The 26,273-nt window shown below is 40.5% G+C and overlaps 1 pseudogene; it reads left to right on the top strand.

The window, feature by feature from the left end:
- Positions 1–430: 430 nt before the first annotated feature.
- Positions 431–26,273, top strand: part of LOC118039638 (uncharacterized) — a 35,119-nt pseudogene continuing 9,276 nt past the window's right edge.

Genomic DNA, 26,273 nt, shown 5'->3' with positions numbered 1-26,273 from the left:
TTTCATCATATCCAACGTATCCGGGTGTTGTTTCATCGTTTTTCATATTTTGTTTCTGTTTTTTTTTCTCGAGTCTTCAGTTTCGTTCATATTTCGGATAGACTCGCTTGCTACTCACGAGACTACCATCGCAGTTTCGTTTTGCTTGTTTTCTGGTTTTTATTGCTTCTTGAGTCATATATATAGATATATTTGGATTGCGCTGCCAAGTTGGTTTTATTTGGTGTTGGTTTCAGTTTCGCAAGAACCGTAAGAAGGTGAGACGAGAGGTGTGAGCGTGTGTGGACATTAAGAGTGTTTGAGCGAAACACGAGCGACGTGAGGATAATTTTTTTTTTACCACTAACCAATTTTTGCAGGTATTATCATGTCAGATCAAAACAACACACCACCCCATCCCGAGAGAGAACTTACGTTCCAAATGCAAGCCATGACACAGATGATTGAGAGGATGAATTTTGTGATGGGAAACGTGTGTGACAGACTTGATAGGGTGGAGAAACATGGTAATGAGGCTGGTACAAGCACCCAAAATGTGAGGAAGCTTGGGGCTGAACTGAAAGCAAACAGTGGCAGTAGGGCCGAAAGGGCAAGGTGGGCTGATTTTGAGGATTTTGAGGAGGCTGTTGATGATATTGGTGACGGTGGTTTTGAGGATGAGGCCATAGGCCATCGGGAAGGTTTTCGGCAGCCTTATGCAAGGGCTCATACGGATGGGAAAGGTAAATCTGAATATCAACCTGCTTGTGATAGAGATATTAAATGCTTTAAGTGTTTAGGGAAGGGGCACATTGCATCTCAGTGTCCAAACCGAAGAGTTATGCTTACAAGAGACAATGGGGAGGTTGAATCTGAAAGTGACAAATCTGAAAGTGAAGAGATGCCACCTTTGGTGGATTGTAGTGATGAGGAGATTGCATATCCTGTTGAGGGAGAGGCCTTGGTTATAAGGCGTGCGCTGAACATGCAAATCAAAGAAGATGATGTAGATCAGCAACGGGAAAATATATTTCACACTCGATGTCATATCCAAAACAAGGTATGTAGCATGATAATTGATGGAGGTAGTTATGCTAATGTTGCTAGTGATACCCTTGTGAAGAAATTGAATTTCAGTTGTATTAAGCATACGAGGCCTTATAGATTGCAATGGTTGAATGAATGTGGTGAAGTGAGGGTTACTAAGCAGGTTTTGATTGCGTTTGCTATTGGGAAGTATTCTGATGAGATTTTGTGTGATGTAGTCCCAATGCATGCTAGTCACTTACTTTTGGGGCGTCCATGGCAGTTTGATCAGAAAGCGATTCATGATGGGTTTAGAAATAAGTTCACTATTGTAAAGGATGGTAAAACCATCACTCTTGTACCTCTTTCTCCAAAACAAGTGTATGATGATCAAATCAAATTAAAAAAAGAATGTGAGGATGGGAAGAGTGAAAATTCACGTGAGGACAATGGTGAGGGAAAACCATCAGATTCGGCTAAACCTAAATCATTAATAAAACCGGTTGAGAGTGGAGGTAAAAACCGAGGAGTGAAGAAAGTAAGCTTGTGTGATGATAGTAGTGTGGAAAAATTAAAGAAACAACCTAATTTTTATGCAAAAGGATCTCAAATCAGATCTGCATTTTTCACTAATAAGCCAATGATCTTATGATACGGTTCAGCCCTGTGATACGACCCAAGTAAGGTCAGATTCGGATTTTGGCGTAAAAAGCGCAACAGTCCAGGTTTACGGCAACAGTCATAATTCTCAATCCGACCGTTGGATCGGAATAATATTTTATGTGGACTCTCCAGACATATCTTACTACCTTGGGTTAACATTGCAGGTCAATCGGAGTTCGGTAAGGCACCCCAATACTGGTCAACAGAGGCTGTACGGATTTTGTTATTTACTTCCATTTGACTTGTGGACTTCCTATTTGATGAGGATTCTTTTCCTACAAGGATGTGGCAGCTGGTTTTGGGAATTTCCTAGTTCCACAAGGATCTTTAATGAGCTGCAATATAATCTACAAGTGTGGCAGTGATTCATTAATGTTTCAGAATCCTTTTCTTATAAGGATTCCTTATTCATCCTAGCTACACAAGGAAAGAAGGGCTGGTGGTATTTAATGACAAGTTACTTATTTTTATTATTTTCTTTAATGTTTGGGCTTAATTAATAGTTTGTTTTGAGCTAGGGTCCAAGGCTTGTTTGGATCAGGTTATGGGCTTTTCAGTTTAGGGTTTTGGGCCAGTTTTGAGTGGACCTCATATAAGTCCACATAAGGGGTCCATTAGGGTTAATTTTTCAAGAATGATTTAAACTCATGTAAGCCACAATTTCGGAGCTTTAATGATTATTATACTGATGCGAACCTCGTGATCACGTGGTCACGCAACCCACAATCAAGATTGAGATCTGATCCCAGAAAGCCGAAATAGGTCTGATATGAGTGCGACACAATGGAAACCTGCCCCAAGGCACCAACACTATTGGAATGAGTAGAATGATGCCACGAAGCCAGTTAATCTTCGATAAGTCAGATTCAGTTCGATAAGCCACTGGAGGTTTTAATTAGAGGTTCAATTCTGCCGCAAACTGATCATACAAGGAGTTTGGGTACCTAGAAATAAGATAACGACCTATCAATTGATTTTTGGTTGGTGATTTCATAGTATTTTTTTTTGGTAAGCTGACTTATGTATTAAAAGAAAATGATACAAAGAATATAATGGGCATACCCAAGATTTACAATGAGGACAGAAACGAAAACCAACAAATGGCTACAGGCTAGCCACAACAAAACAAAAACTTGGACCAACTAGATATGCTAGGGGTACAAAAACAACCAGCTAAACATCAAATTAAGAGTCCATGTTATTGACCCTCCAAAGTCTTTGGATCCTTATGTTTTCATCTGTTTGTTGAACATTCCTTATCAAAACAAGCTTATCGCGAATGATACATTCGATTTGATCAAAAACCAAATTCGAAGCTTTAGACACATCTGCAAAGATCCTTGCATTCCGTTCTTGCCAGATACAATACACTGTAGCTGCGAAACCCAGTTTACGAGAAAAGTTGACGAAACTTTTTCCATGCCAAGAGACAGTGGCCAATCGAATCCATTCATCCAAGCTTTTTGTCATTCTTGGAATGTCGCATCTATCACAAACATTCCACCATAATGCTTTCGCAAAGGAGCATTCGAAGAACAAGTGGTTGTGATCTTCATTATTGCAGAGACAGAGTGAGCACCTATTGGGACCATGAATACCAAACCGATGAAGTCTATCCTGCGTTGAGAGTTTCCGTTGGATAGCCACCCAAAGAAGAAATGCATGTCTTGGGACAGCATTCTTGAACCACACGATGTCATGCCAATCAACCATTTGATGATGAATTCTTAGTTGTTCCCAAGCTACTTTGACTGAGAAACTCTGATTTGGCGAATCCAACCAAACAATCTCATCCTTTTGCCCCTTAGGAGTAGAGGTGGAAGGAATAGCTTCTAAAATGGGGTGCCAGCCAATAACATGAGTGATAGGAATTCTCCATTCTAAGTTATTAATCAGCACGTTCACTCTCGCGTTGTGTTCCATACCTGAATCATAGATGTAACGTTCACCGTAGGTATCAGCGAGCGGGCTGTGAGGATGCCAATTGTCAAACCATAGAGAGGTTGTCATTCCATCTCCGATGACGTGCTTCATCTTCGGCCATGCTAAGGATCTGAGCTTTAGAATCTTTCCCCAAGCCCAAGAGCAGCTTCCTGGCGCCTTGATTGTCCAGAAATTCCTACCTCGCAAGAGATTGGATCTGATCCAAGTAGACCAGATTGAGCCATCTGAGTCATCGCACAAGTTCCAAATATGTTTCAACAAGGCAATCTTGTTCCATTCTGCTATCCTTTTTATGCCTAGCCCCCCCTCCTTTTTTGGAAGACATACCTGATCCCAAGCCACTTTAGCCCTGGTAGTGCTCATATCTGAACCTGACCAAAGAAAGGATCTCATAATTTGCTCAACATTTTTCACTACTTCCCCAGGTAATAGGAATAGAGATGCCCAATAGACCTGGATGGAGAATAAGACTGAGTTAATCAGTTGTACTCGCCCTGCGAAAGAGAGTGTTCTACTGGTCCAATATTGAATTTGAGGTCATTTCGAGATCGTTTGGTTTGGGTTTCAATTCTGTTACGTAAAATTGCGTACTAGGTTAGATTTGCCTCAAGTTTCAAAACATGATCTTTGCTGTTTAGTTTTGTCCAAATATTTTTGTTTCTGCTATATTTGGATTATCTAGGAGTCAAGTAATTGTTTTCTTAACATTCGCTTCTGTTTTATTTCGTGTCTTCGTTTTGAGCACAATTTGTACGAATTTGCATTGCTACTCGCAAAATCGTAATCCTAGTTTTGTTTTGCTTTGTTTTCAGTATATTTATTGATTCTTGAGTCTGAAAATTATATTTATAGTGCGCTGCGAAGGCTATTGACTTTGATTTGTTGATTTCAGTTCCTAAAGAACCAAAAGAAAGCAAGTTGTGAGGTAAAAGGCGTAGAGAGCTTAATAGAGTGAAAAGCCTTAATTTTTTGTTTGTGTGATACACGAGAGGTGTGAGGATATATTTGTGCTACTGACCAAATTTTGCAGATTCAAAGAATGTCTGAAAATAACGAATCAGCGACACAAAACGTTGACGTAACTTTCCAATTGCGATCTATAGGCCAGCAACTTGAGCTGTTGTCTAGGACGTACAAGGATCTGAAAGATGAGGTGAATTCGATAAAGCAACAGAATAGTGGGGCTGATCGACGGGGAAATACGGTCCGTATGGCGGCACGGAATGTCATATTTGATGTTGAAGAGTTTGTTGATTAAAACGCAGATGGGGGTGAAGATGACTATGATTTTGCATCAGCTGGCCAAGGAATCAGGTCTGGATCGAACAGGGCTAGGAGGAATGTGAATTTCCATGGCATGAGCACTTATGAAGATATGGATGGGGACTTGGACACCATTAAACTGAAAATTCCTACCTTCAAGGTAAAAACGATCCCGAGGCTTATTTGGAGTGGGAGAAAAAGGTAGATTGAATTTTTTATTGCCATAGCTATTCTGAACAGAAAAAGGTGAAATTGGTGATAATTGAGTTTATGGAGTATGCGTTGATTTGGTGGGATCAGATTGTGATCAGTAGGAGGAGGAATTGCGAGCGACCTGTTCAGACTTGGGGGGAGATGAAAGTCTTAATGAGGAGACGATTTGTGCCAAACCACTATTATAGAGACTTATATCTGAAGCTCCAAGGTCTGAATCAAGGTTATAAGACAGTAGATGAATATCACAAAGAGATGGAGATAGCAATGATTCGGGCTAATGTTGTTGAGGATAGAGAAGCCACCATGGCTAGATTTCTTAATGGGTTGAATCGGGACATTGCTAATGTGGTTGAGCTACGGCACTATGTGGAGCTAGAGGACATGGTTCACATGGCGACGAAGGTGGAGAGACAACTTAGGAGGGGGCATGCTCGGCCAGCGTTTAATTCGGGTTCGTCATCATCTTGGAAGCCGAATCTAAAGAGAGAGGGCACTGTCCGCCCAAGATCCTTTGGTCCTTCTAGAACTGAACCACCAAAGGCTAAAGTTGATGTCCCTACTGATGCCAAAGGTAAATCTGAAACTCAACCTAAACGTACTCGTGATGTTAAATGTTTCAGGTGTCAGGGATATGGACATTATGCTTCAGAGTGTCCAAACAAGAGAATCATGATGATTAGAGATAATGGTGATATGGAATCTGAAAGTGACAGTTCTGATTGTGAAGGCATGCCACCATTGGAGGATAGTGATGGGGATGAGGTAGCATTACCGGTTGAGGAGTCCTTGGTTATAAGGCGAACACTTCAGGTTCAGGTCAAAGAAGATGATACTAATGAACAAAGGGAGAACATCTTCCATACGCGTTGTTACGTACAAAGAAAGGTGTGTGGTTTAATTATAGATAGTGGAAGCTGTGTTAATGTTTGCAGTGCCACCCTTGTAAGTAAACTGAATTTGTGTACTGCCAAGCATGCTAAACCATATAGATTGCAATGGCTGAATGATAGTGGTGAAGTGAAAGTGACTAAACAGGTTGTGGTTCCATTTTCGATTGGGAAATATGTTGATGAAGTTCTGTGCGACGTGGTACCAATGCAAGCAAGTCACATCTTGTTGGGGAGACCATGGCAATATGATAGGAAGGCAATTCATGATGGGGTTAAAAATAGGTATACCATTGTAAAAGATGGTAAAACCATCACTCTTGTACCTCTTACACCCAAACAGGTGTATGATGATCAAATAAAGCAATCCCGAGGAGACGAAGGAGCTTCAAAGGCAAGTTGATGAGTTGATGGAAAAGGGCTACATTCGTGAGAGTATGAGCCCGTGTGTTGTACCCGTGCTACTTGTGCCAAAGAAGGATGGAACATGGAGGATGTGTGTTGATTGTCGGGCCATCAACAACATAATGGTAAAATATAGACATCCCATTCCTAGGCTTGATGACATGTTAGATGAGTTACATGGATCCTGTATTTTTTCTAAAATTGACTTGAAAAGTGGGTACCATCAAATTAGGATGAAAGAAGGTGATGAGTGGAAAACAGCATTTAAAACTAAACATGGTTAGTAATGCCGTTTGGACTTACAAATGCACCTAGTACATTTATGCGCTTAATGAATCATGTTTTGCGTGCATTTATAGGTAAGTTTGTGGTAGTGTATTTTGATGACATTTTGATATATAGCAAGAACTTAACTAAGCATCTTGATCATTTGCGTAATGTACTTAGTGTGTTGCGTAGTGAGAAATTGTATGCTAATTTTACAAAGTGTGCCTTTTGCATGGAAACAATTGTGTTTCTTGGCTATGTTGTAACTGCACATGGTATCGAGATGGATGGGGAGAAAGTTAAGGCCATCCGGGATTGGCCTACACCCAAATCGGTAAGTGAGGTAAGGAGTTTTCATGGGTTAGCTAGTTTTTACCGGCGTTTTGTGAAAGATTTCAGTACAATAGCTGCCCCTTTAAATGAAGTTGTTAAAAAATCAGTTGGGTTTAAATGGGGGGAGGAACAAGAATTGGCATTTGTGATTAGTAAATCCAATTTTTTGAGGTGAATGATCAAATAAAGCTCCTCTCTTTCTCCTCGCTCTCTCTCTCCCTCTCTCTCTAATCTGTGTTGCTTTTGATCTCTTTGGTTCACCGTTGGATCGTCACCATTTTTGAGTATGTTGTCCATCAGAACATGCTCTACATCTTGACCGGACGGATCATCATTCCTATCAATGAACTGTGAGATACGGGCCTCATAATTCTGGGGTTGTTGAAGCTCGATCTCTTTGGTTCACCGTTGGATCGCCACCATATTTGAGTATGTTGTCCATCAGAACATGCTCTACATCTTGACCGAAGGGATCATCGTTTCAATCAATTAACGGAGAGATACTGGCCTCGTAATTCTTTGAGATAGGGTGAGTAGCTGCATCTTTTCAGTGGGTTTTCTTTCTGGATTTCCAATACCAGCTATAAACATGATAATCTCTCATTAGAGCTTGCTCTCTCTAGTATTTGTCTATTTCCATAATGTCTTTATGTTCTGGTGTGGAATTTGTTCCAAACCTTAGCTGTAACATTGAACAACACACTGAAGTTAAGTCTGGACATACCTTAAGATTAGAGCTAAAAGATATGTTGAATAGTCATCGTATGAAGATTTCTCAGTTTACTAGTGATCATCAAGCTGATTCTGAAGCTAGCATAGAGAAATCTTCGACTATCCAGGCTCCTCATGTTGTTTCAGCAATGAACCATGTGCTGGGTTCTGAAGTTGATGAATTGAAGGTAGGGTCTCAGCAACAAGAACAACTAAACCTTAAGACCAAACTGAATTTTTTAAATGCTTTGAAGGGTTCTGTTGTTGATGTCAAGGAGGGTAGTAAGAACATTGATTTTCATCCAGTTCGAAATCTGCATTTTGAACACCCGACTATGACTGATCGTCGTATAACAGTAGCTCCTCCGCGTGATGTGTTTGACGATGGCTGTGAACATTGGAAATCCACCCTAGTTGGTCATTTTATGGGTCAGAAATTACCATATCCTGTTGTTAATTCGATTGCCACAAGGATATGGGGCTCCTATGGTCTATCAGAAGTTTTATCTTCGGAAAATGGTTTCTACCTTTTCACTTTTGATTCTGTTGATCGCGCCACTAATGTTCTGGAAAGAGCCCCATGGCACATGGCAAACAGACCTTTGGTGCTTAAACGTTGGCAACCGAACATGCAATTTTTGAAAGACGATTTGGTCACAGTTCCAGTATGGGTTAGGTTGTATAATGTTCCTCTTGAGTATTGGACTATTAAGGGGCTGAGTTGTATTGCGAGTGCTATTGGGGTTCCCCTTCATGCTGATCGTACTACATTGTTGCGTAAAAGGCTTAGCTACGCAAGAGTTTGCGTTGAGATTGATGCTTCTAAGACAATGGTTAAGGAATATCAGATTTACCTTTGGCATCAGTAGGGAATTCGTAAATAGGGTATTCGTAACAATATCAGCTGATTATGAATGGATACCGTCAAGGTGCAATAACTGCAACATCTTTGGACACACCACAGCGATATGTACTACTAATAAAATTGCTCATCCTACAGTGGTGGCAGAGGGTGCGAGGAAAGTAGGAGCTGTGATATCTAAATCTGCGGATAACAAACATAATCAGTTTCAATGGCAGGTAGTTGTTAAACGATATAAGGGTTTTGTAAGTGGTGAGAATGGTCTGTGTGCATCTAAAGTGCATAAGAATGAGAATGAGAATGGTTGCTCAACATCTGGGATACATACGTCTGATTGTAATGATCATGTGACATCAGATGTGTGCAATGTTATTTGCCATGATGACAAAACTCCAACCTCTCCTCATGTTTTGAGAGACATGGAGCAGGAGGAAGGGGCTACATGTACTGCTTTAAATCAAAGTTTAGTCGTCTCCAATACAGATGCTTGTGTGACCGTGAACCAAGTTCTCTCAACTATTAGTGATGAGCTGAATGTTGATGTTGCAGCAATGGGAGGTGATATAAATGGAGAACGAAATGAGAAGGAGCCGACGCCACTGATCCCGACAAGTCCACAAACTCCGAATTCCACCGATGGGAAAACTGTTAATCAGTCAGCTATTAAGGCTGGCGACTCTCTAGAGAAAAAGAAAAAGGGTTCAAAGAAGAATAAGAAATCTAGCTCCCCGCGGGGTGGCACGTCAAGGTAACCTTTATGTTGCTGTTTGTACTCCCCTCTATTTTCTTATGATGATTGGATGTTGGAATGTTAGAGGTTTGAATGACCCCATAAAGCATTCAGAATTGCGTCAAGTAAACCATCAAGAGAGGATGGTTTTTTTTGGTTTGGTTGAAACTCGGGTTAGAGAAAAGAATAAAGATAATATTGCTAATCTTCTTTTGCGTAATTGGTCCTTCTTGTACAATTATGATTTCTCTACCCGTGGTCGTATTTGGGTTTGTTGGAATGCTGATGTGGTGAAGGTGGATGTCTGCGGTACATGTTTCTGTCACTATATTAGCTACCAATATTTGTTTTAATACTTCAATCATTTATGGAGATAGTAATGCATCCTTACATGAGACATTATGGTCTGATATAGTGAGTCGTAGTGATGAATGGGAGGCAACCCCATGGATTCTTATGGGTGACTTTAATGCTATCCGCAATCCATCAGAAAGGTCAGGAGGGTCTTCTACGCGGGATGGTCAGATGGACAGGTTGGAAACATGTATTCGAGATGCGAAAGTGGATGATCTTCGGTATTCTGGTATGCATTATACATGGACGAACCAATGTATTGAGAATCTGATTATGCGGAAGCTAGATAGAGTGCTTGTGAATGAGAAGTGGAGTCTGCACTTCCCATTGTCGGAAGCGAAATTCTTGCCTGCTGGTATGTCAGATCATTCTCCCATGGTGGTAAAGGTTACTGGAAATGTTCAGAACATAAAGAAACCATTCAGATTCTTCGATATGTGGATGGATCATGACGAGTTCATGCCCTTGGTGAAGAAAGTATGGGATCAGCATTCGGGGGGATGTCCAATGTATTGGTTGTGTTGCAAACTAAGGAAACTAAAGCAGGAACTTAAACATTTCAATAAGACTCACTTCTCCAATATTTCAGATAGAGTCAAGGATGCAAAAGATCTCATGGATAAGGCTCAACAGGAGCTGCATACAGCGCCTGAGAACCCAACTTTACGCATGCGAGAAAGAGATGCTGTTCATAACTATGCTTCTATCGTCAGGGCGGAAGAGAGTTTTTTCAAACAAAAGGCAAGGATTCAATGACTTAGCTTGGGGGATCAGAATACTAGCTACTTCCACAAATCGGTAAATGGAAGACAGAACAGAAATAAGCTTCTCTCCGTAACAAGGGAGGATGGGGGAGTCATTGAAGGACACGAGGCAGTCAAATCAGAAGTAATTGCATACTTCTAGCGTCTGTTGGGAGTGAAACAGATGCCTAGGGCCTTGAACGAGGAAGTGATGCAATCGGCAATTAACTGCAAACTATCTTCAACACAACAGGATGTTCTAGCACAAGATGAAGGCTATGAAAGTAGATCTGATGAAGGCTATGAAGGGATTTCGTTGATGCTACGTTAATAAAAATGGGATTCCCTAAAACAGTCATTGATTGGATCATGGTTTGTGTTACATCATGTCAATTCTCAATCAACGTCAATGGTGAACTTGCAGGTTACTTTCAAGGGGGGAGAGGGTTGAGACAAGGTGATCCATTATCTCCATATTTGTTTGTCCTATGCATGGAAATCCTGTCAGGGTTGTTCTGCAATATGAGTGCCAATCCAAACTTCAAGTTCCACTGGAGATGCAAGAAGGATAGAATTTCTCATCTTTGCTTTGCCGACGACTTGATGATATTCAGCAAAGGGGATGTACACTCAATTCGTATGATCAAAAATGTACTCACAGAGTTTCAAGATTTATCAGGTCTATATCCAAATCCAAACAAAAGTGACATCTTCTTGAGCGGTATGTTAGGTGCTGAGAGGGAACAGATTATCAGTATTCTTGGGTTTAGAGAGGGGGAGCTTCTTATGAAATATTTGGGAGTGCCTCTTATCTCGTCCAGACTAAAGGCTGTTAATTGTAAGGGCCTCGTAGATTGAATTACCGCTAAAGTACGACATTGGACCTGCAGAACACTCTCTTTCGCAGGGCGAGTACAACTGATTAACTCAGTCTTATTCTCCATCCAGGTCTATTGGGCATCTCTATTCCTATTACCTGGGCAAGTAGTGAAAAATGTTGAGCAAATTATGAGATCCTTTCTTTGGTCAGGTTCAGATATGAGCACTACTAGGGCTAAAGTGGCTTGGGATCAGGTATGTCTTCCAAAAAAGGAGGGGGGGCTAGGCATAAAAAGGATAACAGAATGGAACAAGATTGCCTTGTTGAAACACATTTGGAACTTGTGCAATGACTCGGATGGCTCCGTCTGGTCTACTTGGATCAAATCCAATCTCTTGCGAGGTAGGAATTTCTGGACAATCAAGGCGCCAGGAAGCTGCTCTTGGGCTTGGGGAAAGATTCTAAAGCTCAGATCCTTAGCATGGCCGAAGATGAAGCACATCATCGGAGATGGAATGACAACCTCTCTATGGTTTAACAATTGGCATCCTCACAGCCCGCTCGCTGATACTTACGGTGAAAGATTCATCTATGATTCAGGTATGGAACACCACGCGAGAGTGAGCGTGCTGATTAATAACTTAGAATGGAGAATTCCTATCACTCATGCTATTGGCTGGCACCCCATTATAGAAGCTATTCCTTCCACATCTACTCCTAAGGAGCAAAAGGATGAGATTGTTTGGTTGGATTCGCCAAATCAAAGTTTCTCGGTCAAAGTAGCTTGGGAGCAACTCAGAATTCATCATCAAATGGTTGATTGGCATGACATCGTGTCGTTCAAGAATGATGTCCCAAGACATGCATTTCTACTATGGGTGGCTATCCAACGGAAACTCTCAACACAGGATAGACTTCATCGGTTTGGTATTCATGGTCCCAACAGGTGCTCACTCTGTCTCTACAATAATGAAGATCACAACCACTTGTTCTTTGAATGCTCCTATACGAAAGCATTATGGTGGAATGTTTGTGACAGATGCGACCTTCCAAGAATGACAAAAAGCTTGGATGAATGGATTCGATTGGGCATTGTCACTTGGCATGGCAAAAGTTTCGTCAACTTTTCTCGTAAACTGGGTTTCCAAGCTACAGTGTATTGTATCTGGCAAGAACGGAACGCAAGGATCTTTGCAAATGTTTCTAAAGCTTCGAATTTGGTTTTTGATCAAATCGAATGTATCATTCGCGATAAGCTTGTTTTGATGAGGAACGTTCAACAAACATATGAAAACATAAGGATCCAAAGACTTTGGAGGGTCAATAACATGGACTCTTAATTTGATGTTTAGCTGGTTGTTTTTGTACCCTTAGCATATCTAGTTGGTATAACTTTTTGTTGTGTTGTGTGGCTAGCCTGTAGCCATTTGTTGGTTTTCGTTTCTGTTCACATTGTAAATCTTGGGTATGCCCATTATATTCTTTGTATCATTTTCTTTTAATAAATAAGTCAGCTTACCAAAAAAAAAAGAATTGGCATTTGTTCTCTTGAAAGAGAAATTATGTTCTGCACCTGTTTTGGGTTTACCTGATTTTACAAAAGCATTTGAAATAGAATGTGATGCGTCTGGAATAGGAATAGGTGTTGTTTTGATGCAGGATCGGAGACCTATTGCGTATTTCAGTGAGAAGTTAAGTGGAGCGACCTTGAACTATCCCACTTACGACAAAGAACTCTATGCTTTGGTAAGAGCACTTGAGACATGGCAGCATTACTTGTGGCCAAAAGAGTTCGTAATCCATTCGGATCATGAGTCCTTGAAACATCTGAAAGGACAAGGTAAGTTGAATAGGAGGCATGCAAAATGGGTTGAATTCATTGAAACTTTTCCTTACGTAATCAAGTATAAGCAAGGGAAAGAGAACATCGTAGCTGATGCACTCTCGCGCAGGTATGTTCTTTTACACACCATGAATACTAGATTGTTAGGTTTTGAATATGTGAAGGAATTGTATGATAATGATTCTGACTTTGCTGAGATTTATAATGCATGTGGACATTCGGCTTTCGGTAAGTTTTATTTGATGGATGGTTATTTGTTCAAAGAAAATAGATTGTGTGTTCCTGCTAGTTCTTTGCGTGAATTGCTTGTTCGTGAAGCACATGGGGGTGGTTTAATGGGTCACTTTGGGGTTGCGAAAACCTTGGATGTATTGCATGAGCATTTCTATTGGCCAAAGATGAAAAGAGATGTACAACGAATTTGTGAACAGTGCATTGCTTGTAGAAAGGCAAAATCTAGAGTACAACCGCATGGACTATATACACCACTACCTGTGCCTACTGAACCTTGGGTAGATATCTCTATGGACTTTGTTTTAGGTTTACCCAGGTCAAAGAAAGGTAGAGACTCTATCTTTGTTGTGGTAGATAGGTTTTCTAAAATGGCGCATTTCATTGCATGCCATAAAACAGATGATGCATCTCATATCGCAGACTTGTTCTTTAGAGAGATTGTACATTTTGCTTACCAAAAAAAAAGAGATTGTACGTTTGCATGGCATTCCTAAGAGTATAGTGTCAGATCGTGATGTTAAGTTCCTTAGTTACTTTTGGAAGACCTTATGGGGAAAGTTGGGAACTAAACTCTTATTTTCGACAACATGCCATCCTCAAACAGATGGACAAACTGAGGTAGTGAATAGAACATTATCCCAACTTTTACGTGCTGTAATTCAAAAGAATTTAAAAAGTTGGGAAGAATGTTTGCCTTTTGTTGAGTTTGCTTATAATAGAACTGTGCATTCAACTACTACTTTTTCTCCTTTTGAAATTGGTTATGGTTTTAATCCACTAACTCCTATGGACTTAATTCCTTTACCTTTTGAAGAAAGGGTAAGTTTAGATGGTGAAAAAGAAGGCAAAGATGGTGAGAGAACTCCATGAGGGAGTTTGACTACAAATAGAGAAAAAGAACAGACTTTACGCTTCTAAAGCAAATAAGGGACGTAAACTGGTTGTTTTCCAACCCGGTGATTGGGTATGGGCGCACATGCGTAAGGAACGATTTCCGTTTCTGTCCTCATTGTAAATCTTGGGTATGCCCATTATATTCTTTGTATCATTTTCTTTTAATACATAAGTCAGCTTACCAAAAAAAGAAACATGGATAGCCTGGTCTGACATACCGCAGACATCCACCTTCACCACATCAGCATTCCAACAAACCCAAATACGACCACGGGAAGAGAACTCATAATTGTACAAGAAGGACCAATTACGCAGAAGAAGATTAGAAATATTATCTTTATTCTTTTCTCTAACCCGAGTTTCAACCAAACCAAAAAAAACCATCCTCTCTTGATGGATTAGCCGACGCAATTCTGAATGCTTTATGGGGTCATTCAAACCTCTAACATTCCAACATCCAATCATCATAAGAAAATAGAGAGGAGTACAACAGCAACATAAAGGTTACCTTGAGTTGCCACCCCGTGGGGAGCCAGATTTCTTATTCTTCTTTGAACCCTTTTTCTTTTTCTCTAGAGAGTCTCCAGCCGTAATAGCTGACTGATTAACAGTTTTCCCATCAGTGAAATTCGGAGTTTGTGGACTTGTCGGGATCAATGACGTCGGCTCCTTCTCATTTCGTTCTCCATTTATGTCACCTCCCATTGCTGCAACATCAACATTCAGCTCATGACTAATAGTTGAGGGAACTTGGTTCATGGTCACACAAGCATCTGTATTGGAGACGACTAAACTTTGATCTAAAGCAGTACATGTATCCCCTTCCTCCTGCTCCATGTCTCTCAAAACATGCTGTAGGAGTTTTGTCTTCATGGCAAATAGCATTGCACACATCTGATGTCACATGATCATTACAATCAAACGTATGTATCCCAGATGTTGAGCAACCATTCTCATTCTCATTCTTATGCACTTTAGATGCACACAAACCATTCTCACCACTTACAGAACCCTTATTTCGTTTAACAACTACCTGCTATTGAAACTGATTCTGTTTGTTATCCGCAGATTTAGAGATCACAGCTCCTACTTTCCTCGCACCCTCTACCACCACTATAGGATGAGCAACTTTATTAGTGGTACATATCGCTGTAGTGTGTCCAAAGATGTTGCAGTTATTGCACCTTGACGGTATCCATTCATAATCAGCTGATATTGTTACGAATACCCCATTTGAACAGCGAAGGTCGTATTCCTTAACCAGCGTCTTTGAAGCATCTATCTCAACGCAAACTCTTGCGTAGCTAAGCCTTTTACGCAACAATGTATACCGATCAGCATGAAGGGGAACCCCAATAGCACTCGCTATACAACTCAGCCCCTTGATAGTCCAATACTCAAGAGGAACATTATACAGCCTAACCCATACTGGAACTCTGACCAAATCATCTTTCAAAAATTGCATGTTCGGTTGCCAACGTTTAAGCACCAAAGGTCTGTTTGCCATGTGCCATGGGGCTCTTTCCAGAACATTAGTGGCGCGATCAACAGAATCAAAGGTGAAAAGGTAGAAACCATTTTCCGAAGATAAAACTTCTGATAGACCATAGGAGCCCTATATCCTTTTGGCAATCGAATTAACAACAGGATATGGTAATTTCTGGCCCAAAATGACCAACTAGAGTGGATTTCCAAAGTTCACAGCCATCGTCAAACACATCACGCGGAGGAGCTACTGTTATACGGCCATCAGACATAGCCGGGGGTTCAAAATGCAGATTTCGAACAGGATGAAAATCAATGTTCTTACTACCCTCCTTGACATCAACCATAGAACCCTTCAAAGCATTTAAAAAAATTCAGTTTGGTCTTAAGGTTTGGTTGTTCTTGTTGCTGAGACCCCTACTTTCAATTCATCAACTTCAGAACCCAGCACATGATTCATTTCTGAAACAACATGAGGAGCCTGGATAGTAGAAGATTTCTCTATGCTAGCTTCAGAATTAGCTTGATGATCATTAGTAAATTGAGAAATCTTCATACGATGACTATTCAACATATCTTTTAGCTCTAATCTTAAGGTATGTCCAGACTTAACTTCATTGTGTTGTTCAATGTTACAGCTAAGGTTTGAACCAGATTCCACACCAGAACTTAAAGACATTATGAAAATAGACAAATACTAGAGAGAGCAAGCTCTAATGAGAGATTATCATGTTTATAGCTGGTATTGGAAATCCAGAAAGAAAACCCACTGAAAAGATGTAGCTACTCACCTTATCTCAAAGAATTACGAGGCCAGTATCTCTCAGTTCATTGATTGAAACGATGATCCCTTCGGTCAAGATGTAGAGCATGATCTGATGGACAACATACTCAAATAAGGTGATGATCCAACGGTGAACCAAAGAGATCGAGATTTCAACAACCCCAGAATTATGACGCCCGTATCTCACAGTTCATTGATTGGAATGAAAGATCCGTTCGGTCAAGATGTAGAGTATGTTCTGACGGACAACATACTCAAAAAAAATTCAGATTCAGTTCGTTCAAAACTGAAGAATGCAGGAATCACTCTCACACGTTAAAACTGAAACATTCAGAATAATAATCATCAAAGCTGCTGAAATTGTGGCTTACATGAGTTTAAATAGTTCTTGAAAAGTTAACCCTAATGGACCCTTTATGTGGACTTATATGAGGTCCACTAAAAACTGGCCCAAAACCCTAAACTGAAAAGCCCATAACCTGATCCAAACAAGCCTTGGACCCTAGCTCAAAACAAAGTTTTAATTCAGCCCAAACATTAAAGAAAATAATAAAAAATAACTAATCTGTCATTAAATACCACCAGCCCTTCTTTCCTTGTGTAGCTAGGATGAATAAGGAATCCTTATAAGAAAAGGATTCTGAAACATTAATGAATCACTGCCACACTTGTATTGCAGCTCATTAAAGATCCTTGTGGAACTAGGAAATTCCCAAAGTCAGCTGCCACATCCTTGTAGGAAAAGAATCCTAACCAAATAGGAAGTCCACAAGTCAAATGGAAGTAAATAACAAAATCCATACAGCCTCCGTTGACCAGTATTGCGGTTCCTTCCCGAACTCCGATTGACCTGAATTTGTAACTGATGCGAACCTCGTGATCACGTGGTCACGCAACCCACAATCAAGATTGAGATCTGATCCCGGGAAGCCGAAATAGGTCTGATATGAGTGCGACACAATGGAAACCTGCCCCAAGGCACCAACACTATTGGAATGAGTAGAATGACACCACGAAGCCAGTTAATCTTCGATAAGTCAGATTCAGTTCGTTCAAGAACTGAAGAATGCAAGAATCACTCTCACACGTTAAAACTGAAAAATTCAGAATAATATTCATCAAAGCTGCCGAAATTGTGGCTTACATGAGTTTAAATAGTTCTTGAAAAGTTAACCCTAATGGACCCCTTATGTGGACTTATATGAGGTCCACTCAAAACTGGCCCAAAACCCTAAACTGAAAAGCCCATAACCTGATCCAAACAAGCCTTGGACCCTAGCTCAAAACAAAGTTTTAATTAAGCCCAAACATTAAGGAAAATAATAAAAATAAGTAACTTGTCATTAAATACCACCAGCCCTTATTTCCTTGTGTAGCTAGGATGAATAAGGAATCCTTATAAGAAAAGGATTCTGAAACATTAATGAATCACTGCCACACTTGTATTGCAGCTCATTAAAGATCCTTGTGGAACTAGGAAATTCCCAAAGCCAGCTGCCACATCCTTGTAGGAAAGAACCCTAACCAAATAGGAAGTCCACAAGTCAAATGGAAGTAAATAACAAAATCCGTACAGCCTCCGTTGACCAGTATTGCGGTTCCTTCCCGAACTCCGATTGACCTGAATTTTTAACCCAAGGTAGTAAGATATGTCTGGAGAGTCCACATAAAATATTATCCCGATACAATGGTCAGATTGAGAATTATGATTGTTGCCGTAAACCTGGACTGTTGCGCTTTTTACGCCAAAATCCAAATCTGACCTTACATGGGTCGTATCACATCGCTGAACCGTATCAAGGAGCTTCAAAGGCAAGTAGATGAGTTGATGATGAAGGGTTACATTCGTGAGAGTATGAGTCCTTGTGCTGTGCTAGTGCTACTTGTGCCTAAAAAGGATGGAACATGGAGGATGTGTGTTGATTGTCGTGCCGTCAATAACATAACGGTAAAGTATCGACATCCTATTCCTAGGCTTGATGACATGCTAGATGAGTTACATTGATGCGAACCTCGTGATCACGTGGTCACGCAACCCACAATCAAGATTGAGATATGATCCCGGAAAGCCGAAATAGGTCTGATATGAGTGCGACACAATGAAAACCTGCCCCAAGGCACCAACACTATTGGAATGAGTAGAATGACGCCATGAAGCTAGTTAACCTTCGATAAGTCAGATTCAGTTCGTTCAAGAACTGAAGAATGCAAGAATCACTCTCACACGTTAAAACTGAAAAATTCAGAATAATAATCATCCAAGCTGCTGAAATTTTGGCCTACTTGAGTTTAAATAGTTCTTGAAAAGTTAACCCTAATGGACCCTTTATGTGGACTTATATGAGGTCCACTCAAAACTGGCCCAAACCCTAAAATGAAAAGCCCATAACTTAATCCAAACAAGCCTTGGATCCTAGCTGAAAACAAAGTATGAATTAAGCCCAAACAAGCCTTGGGCTGTAGCTAACAAAATAAAATAAAGCCCTTATCTCATGGCCCAAATAAGGTTGTATTGGACCCCTTGCACATGGATAAGATGTACTAGGATCTCCTCTTGATACTCCAATGGACCTTCCAATTCTGACTTGGTGGAAACCTTCAAAACCAATGCATTCAATGCGTCTTTCAATGTCTTTGTCTTGGACCGAGTCATTGGTCCATTTGTATGCGTTGTCATTGATTCTCTCTAAAACCTGAAAAGGACCATCACCACGAGGCTGTAATTTTGATTTCCTTTGGTTAGGAAATCGTTACTTACACATGTGCGCCCATACCCAATCACCGGGTTGGAAAACAACCAGTTTACGTCCCTTATTTGCTTTAGAAGCGTAAAGTCTGTTCTTTTTCTCTATTTGTAGTCGAACTCCCTCATGGAGTTCTCTCACCATCTTTGCCTTCTTTTCACCATCTAAATTTACCCTTTCTTCAAAAGTAAAGGAATTAAGTCCATAGGAGTTAGTGGATTAAAACCATAAACAATTTCAAAAGGAGAAAAAGTAGTAGTTGAATGCACAGTTCTATTATAAGCAAACTCAACAAAAGGCAAACATTCTTCCCAACTTTTCAAATTCTTTTGAATTACAGCACGTAAAAGTTGGGATAATGTTCTATTCACTACCTCAGTTTGTCCATCTGTTTGAGGATGGCATGTTGTCGAAAATAAGAGTTTAGTTCCCAACTTTCCCCATAAGGTCTTCCAAAAGTAACTAAGGAACTTAACATCACGATCTGACACTATACTCTTAGGAATGCCATGCAAACATACAATCTCTCTAAAGAACAAGTCTGCGATATGAGATGCATCATCTGTTTTATGGCATGCAATGAAATGCGCCATTTTAGAAAACCTATCTACCACAACAAAGATAGAGTCTCTACCTTTCTTTGACCTGGGTAAACCTAAAAACAAAGTCCATAGAGATATCTACCCAAGGTTCAGTAGGCACAGGTAGTGGTGTATATAGTCCATGCGGTTGTACTCTAGATTTTGCCTTTCTACAAGCAATGCACTGTTCACAAATTCGTTGCACATCTCTTTTCATCTTTGGCCAATAGAAATGCTCATGCAATACATCCAAGGTTTTCGCAACCCAAAGTGACCCATTAAACCACCCCCATGTGCTTCACGAACAAGCAATTCACGCAAAGAACTAGCAGGAACACACAATCTATTTTCTTTGAACAAATAACCATCCATCAAATAAAACTTACAGAAAGCCGAATGTCCACATGCATTATAAATCTCAGCAAAGTCAGAATCATTATCATACAATTCCTTCACATATTCAAAACCTAACAATCTAGTATTCATGGTGTGTAAAAGAACATACCTGCGCGAGAGTGCATCAGCTACGATGTTCTCTTTCCCTTGCTTATACTTGATTACTTGATCATGTATTTTCTCTAAGATTGATCTAAAAAGTGGGGTACCATCAGATTAGAATGAAGAGGGTGATGAGTGGAAAACTGCATTTAAGACTAAGCATGGTTTGTATGAATGATTAGTCATGCCGTTTGGACTTACGAACGCGCTAGCACGTTTATGCGTTTAATGAATCATGCATTGCATGCGTTTATAGGTAAGTTTGTTGTTGTGTATTTTGATGACATTTTGATCTATAGCAAGAACTTAAATGAGCATCTTGATCATTTGCGTAATGTTACTTAGTCTGTTGCGTAGTGAGCAATTATATGCTAATCTTAAGAAGTGTACCTTTTGTATGGAAAAAATTGTGTTTCTTGGCTATGTCGTAACTGCACAGGGTATCGAGAATGGACAAGGAGAAAGTTAAGGCCATCCAGGATTGGCCTACACCAAAATCGATAAGTGAGGTAAAGAGTTTTCATGGACTTGCTAGTTTTTATAGAAGGTTTGTGAAGGATTTTAGTACTATTGCTGCACCTTTAACTGAAATTGTTAAAAAGTCTGTTGGATTCAAATGGAATGATGAACAGGATAAGGCTTTTTAATTTGTTGAAAGATGAACTTTGTTCGGCACCTGTTTTAGCTTTGCCTAACTTTACGAGAGCTTTTGAAGTTGAATGTGATGCGTCAAGTATTGGTATAGGAGCTGTGTTAATGCAGGATAAAAGGCCCATTGCGTATTTCAGCGAAAAACTTAATGGGGCAGCTTTGAATTACCCTACATATGACAAGGAGCTCTATGCCTTGGTAAGATCTCTAGAGACGTGGCAGCATTACCTGTGGCCCAAGGAGTTTGTGATACATTCTGATCATGAATCATTGAAGCACTTGAAAGGGCAAGGTAAGTTGAGTAGGAGACATGCTAAATGGGTGGAATTTATTGAAACCTTTCCATATGTGATCAAGTATAGGCAAGGAAAGGAAAACATTGTAGCTGATGCACTTTCGCACAGGTATGTTCTTTTATCTACTTTGGATGCTAGATTTCTAGGATTTGAACACACAAAAGAATTGTACAAGGATGATAGTGATTTTGCTAATGTTTACAATGCTTGCGAAACTTTGACTTTTGGGAAGTTTTATAGACTTGATGGATATTTGTTTAAAGAGAGTCGATTATGTGTTCCATTAAGTTCTATGTGTGAATTGCTTGTACGTGAAGCACATGGGGGCGGGTTGATGGGGCATTTTGGTGTTGTTAAGACTTTGGATGTGTTGCATGAGCATTTTTATTGGCCTAAAATGAAAAAAGATGTGTAGCGCATATGTGATAAATGCATAACTTGTAGGAAAGCAAAGTCTAGGACTCAACCACATGGCTTGTATACCCCTTTGCCTGTACCTAAGGAACCATGGGTAGACGTTTCGATGGATTTCGTCTTAGGTTTACCTAGGTCAAAACGGGGTAGGGATTCAATCTTTGTAGTTGTTGATAGGTTTTCAAAGATGGCACACTTTATTCCATGTCATAAAACCGATGATGCCACTAACATTGCTGATTTGTTCTTTAGGGAGATAGTATGACTTCACGGGGTCCCTAAGAGCATTGTTTCTAATAGAGATGTTAAGTTCCTTAGCTATTTTTGGAAGGTGTTATGGGGAAAATTGGGTACTAAACTGTTGTTTTCAACTACTTGTCACCCCCAAACAGATGGACAAAGCGAAGTAGTTAATAGGACCTTAACACAACTTCTGCGTGTTGTCATTCAAAAGAACTTAAAGAATTGGGTAGATTGTTTGCCATTTATAGAGTTCGCATATAATCGTAGTGTGCACTCTACTACTGAATTTTCACCATTTGAAATTGTGTATGGATTTAACCCTTTAACTCCAATGGATTTGATTCCTTTGCTTGTTGATGAAAGGGTTAGTTTGGATGGTAATCGTAAAGCACAGGTGGTGAAAACACTCCATGAGAGTGTGTGGCAACAGATTGAAAAGAGGAATCATGAGTATGCGACCAAAGCCAATAAAGGGCGCAAACATGTTGTCTTTTCAGCCCGGCGATTGGGTTGGGTGCATATGCGCAAGGAGAGATTTCCGGCTCATAGAAAATCAAAGCTACAACCACGAGGAGATGGGCCATTTCAGATCCTTGAGAGGATCAATGACAATGCCTATAAAGTTGATTTGCAAGGTGAGTATGGTGTTAGTGCTACCTTTAATGTTTCTGATCTTACTTTGTTTGATGTAGGCAATGATTCGAGGTCAAATCCTTTTGAAGAGAGAGGGGATGATGCGGATCACCCCAACACTAAGCGTAATCATGCCAACGATCCATTGGAGGTGCCAATTGGGCCAATCACAAGAGCTAGGGCAAAGAAGCTTAAAGAAGCATTGAATGGGCTTGTTCAGAACTTATGGCGCAAGATGGACGTAGAAGGGCTTGGGACATTTAAGGAGCATGAAGGACAGCCTTTAATTCATCTAGTTCAAGTCCAAGAAGAGCCCAATTCATGTGGAACAAGGGGTTGATATATCCAGCCCAATACCAACCTTGTTAGGCTTATTTTGTTTCCTAATGCTACAAGGATAAAAAGCCAGCAACTTATTATTCTCCTAATTAAGTAAGGAAGTTGGCCATATCTTATTTTTTTTTTGGTAAGCTGACTTATGTATTAAAAGAAAATGATACAAAGAATATAATGGGCATACCCAAGATTTACAATGAGGACAGAAACGAAAACCAACAAATGGCTACAGGCTAGCCACAACAAAACAAAAACTTGGACCAACTAGATATGCTAGGGGAACAAAAACAACCAGCTAAACATCAAATTAAGAGTCCATGTTATTGACCCTCCAAAGTCTTTGGATCCTTATGTTTTCATCTGTTTGTTGAACATTCCTTATCAAAACAAGCTTATCGCGAATGATACATTCGATTTGATCAAAAACCAAATTCGAAGCTTTAGACACATCTGCAAAGATCCTTGCATTCCGTTCTTGCCAGATACAATACACTGTAGCTGCGAAACCCAGTTTACGAGAAAAGTTGACTAAACTTTTTCCATGCCAAGAGACAGTGGCCAATCGAATCCATTCATCCAAGCTTTTTGTCATTCTTGGAATGTCGCATCTATCACAAACATTCCACCATAATGCTTTCGCAAAGGAGCATTCAAAGAACAAGTGGTTGTGATCTTCATTATTGCAGAGACAGAGTGAGCACCTTATTGGGACCATGAATACCAAACCGATGAAGTCTATCCTGCGTTGAGAGTTTCCGTTGGATAGCCACCCAAAGAAGAAATGCATGTCTTGGGACAGCATTCTTGAACCACACGATGTCATGCCAATCAACCATTTTGATGATGAATTCTTAGTTGTTCCCAAGCTACTTTGACTGAGAAAACTCTGATTTGGCGAATCCAACCAAACAATTTCATCCTTTTGCCCCTTAGGAGTAGAGGTGGAAGGAATAGCTTCTAAAATGGGGTGCCAGCCAATAGCATGAGTGATAGGAATTCTCCATTCTAAGTTATTAATCAGCACGTTCACTCTCGCGTTGTGTTCCATACCTGAATCATAGATGAAACGTTCACCGTAGGTATCAGCGAGCGGGCTGTGAGGATGCCAATTGTCAAACCATAGAGAGGTTGTCATTCCATCTCCGATGACGTGCTTCATCTTCGGCCATGCTAAGGATCTGAGCTTTAGAATCTTTCCCCAAGCCCAAGAGCAGCTTCCTGGCGCCTTGATTGTCCAGAAATTCCTACCTCGCAAGAGATTGGATCTGATCCAAGTAGACCAGATTGAGCCATCTGAGTCATCGCACAAGTTCCAAATATGTTTCAACAAGGCAATCTTGTTCCATTCTGCTATCCTTTTTATGCCTAGCCCCCCCTCCTTTTTGGAAGACATACCTGATCCCAAGCCACTTTAGCCCTGGTAGTGCTCATATCTGAACCTGACCAAAGAAAGGATCTCATAATTTGCTCAACATTTTTCACTACTTCCCCAGGTAATAGGAATAGAGATGCCCAATAGACCTGGATGGAGAATAAGACTGAGTTAATCAGTTGTACTCGCCCTGCGAAAGAGAGTGTTCTACAGGTCCAATGTCGAACTTTGGCGGTAATTCGATCCACGAGGCCCTTACAATTAACAGCCTTTAGTCTGGACGAGATAAGAGGCACTCCCAAATATTTCATTAGGAAGCTCCCCCTCTCTAAACCCAAGAATACTGATAATCTGTTCCCTCTCAGCTCCTAACGAACCGCTCAAGAAGATGTCACTTTTGTTTGGATTTGGATATAGACCTGATAGAACCTGAAACTCTGTGAGTACATTTTGATCATACGGATTGAATGTACATCCCCTTTGCTGAATATCATCAAGTCGTCGGCAAAGCAAAGATGAGAAATTCTGTCCTTCTTGCATCTCCAGTGGAACTTGAAGTTTTGGTTGGCACTCATATTGCAGAACAGCCCTGACAGGATTTCCATGCATAGGACAAACAAATATGGAGATAATGGATCACCTTGTCTCAGCCCTCTCCCCCCTTGGAAGTAACCCGCAAGTTCACCGTTGACGTTGATTGAGAATTGACATGATGTAACACAAACCATGATCCAATCAATGACTGTTCTAGGGAATCCCATTTTTATCAACGTAGCATCAACGAAATCCCACCGAACAGAGTCATAAGCCTTCATCAGGTCTACTTTCATAGCACAACGAGCAGGACCCGTAGTTTGTGTGATAGCCTTTCATTAGTTCCTGAGACAAAAAGAATATTGTCGCTGATTCTCCGTCCAGAGATAAAAGCTGTTTGATACGGACCTACTAAGGATGGTAAAACAACTTTCATTCTCCCAGCTAGAATCTTCGCGATGCATTTGTATACTGTATTGCAGCAAGATATAGGACGAAAATCTGTCAACCTCGTAGGATTAGCAACTTTAGGATAAGGGAAATGGATGTAGCATTCATTTCTTTAAGCATTCTACGAGTCTGGAAGAAGGAGCTAACAGCGTTGATTACATCTTCCCCCACTATGTGCCACATTCTTTTGAAGAAACCTGCGTTGAAGCCATCTGGACCAGGAGCTTTGTTGTTTTCAAACTAAACATAGCATGCTTAATCTCCTCTCTTGTGACATCTTGTGCTAGTACATGCTGTTGAGTTGCCGACAATTTGTAAATAATTGCCGATTGCATCACTTCCTCGTTCAGGACCCTAGGCATCTGTTTTCACTCCCAATACACGCTGGAAGTATGCAATTACTTCTGATTTGACTGCCTCGTGTCCTTCAGGGACTTCTCCATCCTCCCTTGTAACCGAGAGAAGCTTATTTCTATTCTGTCTACCATTTACTGATTTGTGAAAGTAGCTAGTATTCTGATCCCCCAAGCTAAGCCATTGTATCCTTGCCTTTTGTCTGAAAAAACACTCTTCCGCCCTGACAGTAGAAGCATAGTTACGAACAGCATCTCTTTCTCGCATACGCAATGTTGGATCCTCAGGCGCTGTATGCAGAGCTTGTTGAGCCCTATCCATGTGATCTTTTGCATCTTTGACTCTATCGGAAATATTGGAGAAGTGAGTCTTATTGAAATGTTTAAGTTCCTGCTTTTAGCTTCCTTAGTTTGCAACACAGTTGATACATTGGACACCCTCCTGAATGCTGATTCCCATACTTTCTTCACCAAGGGCATGAACTCGTCATGATCCATCCACATATCGAAGAATCTGAATGGTTTCTTTATGTTCTGAACATTGCCAGTGACTTTTACCACCATGGGAGAATGATCTGACATACCAGCAGGCAAGAATCTCGCTTCCGACAATGGGAAGCGCATATTCCACTTCTCATTCACAAGCACTCTATCTAGTTTCCGCATAATCATATTCTCAGGACATTGGTTCGTCCAAGTATAATGCATACCTGAATACCGAAGAT

Source organism: Populus alba, chromosome 11, assembly GCF_005239225.2.
Source record: "Populus alba chromosome 11, ASM523922v2, whole genome shotgun sequence".
Lineage (NCBI taxonomy): Eukaryota > Viridiplantae > Streptophyta > Magnoliopsida > Malpighiales > Salicaceae > Populus > Populus alba.
This window is presented reverse-complemented; position numbering and strand designations above follow the sequence as displayed.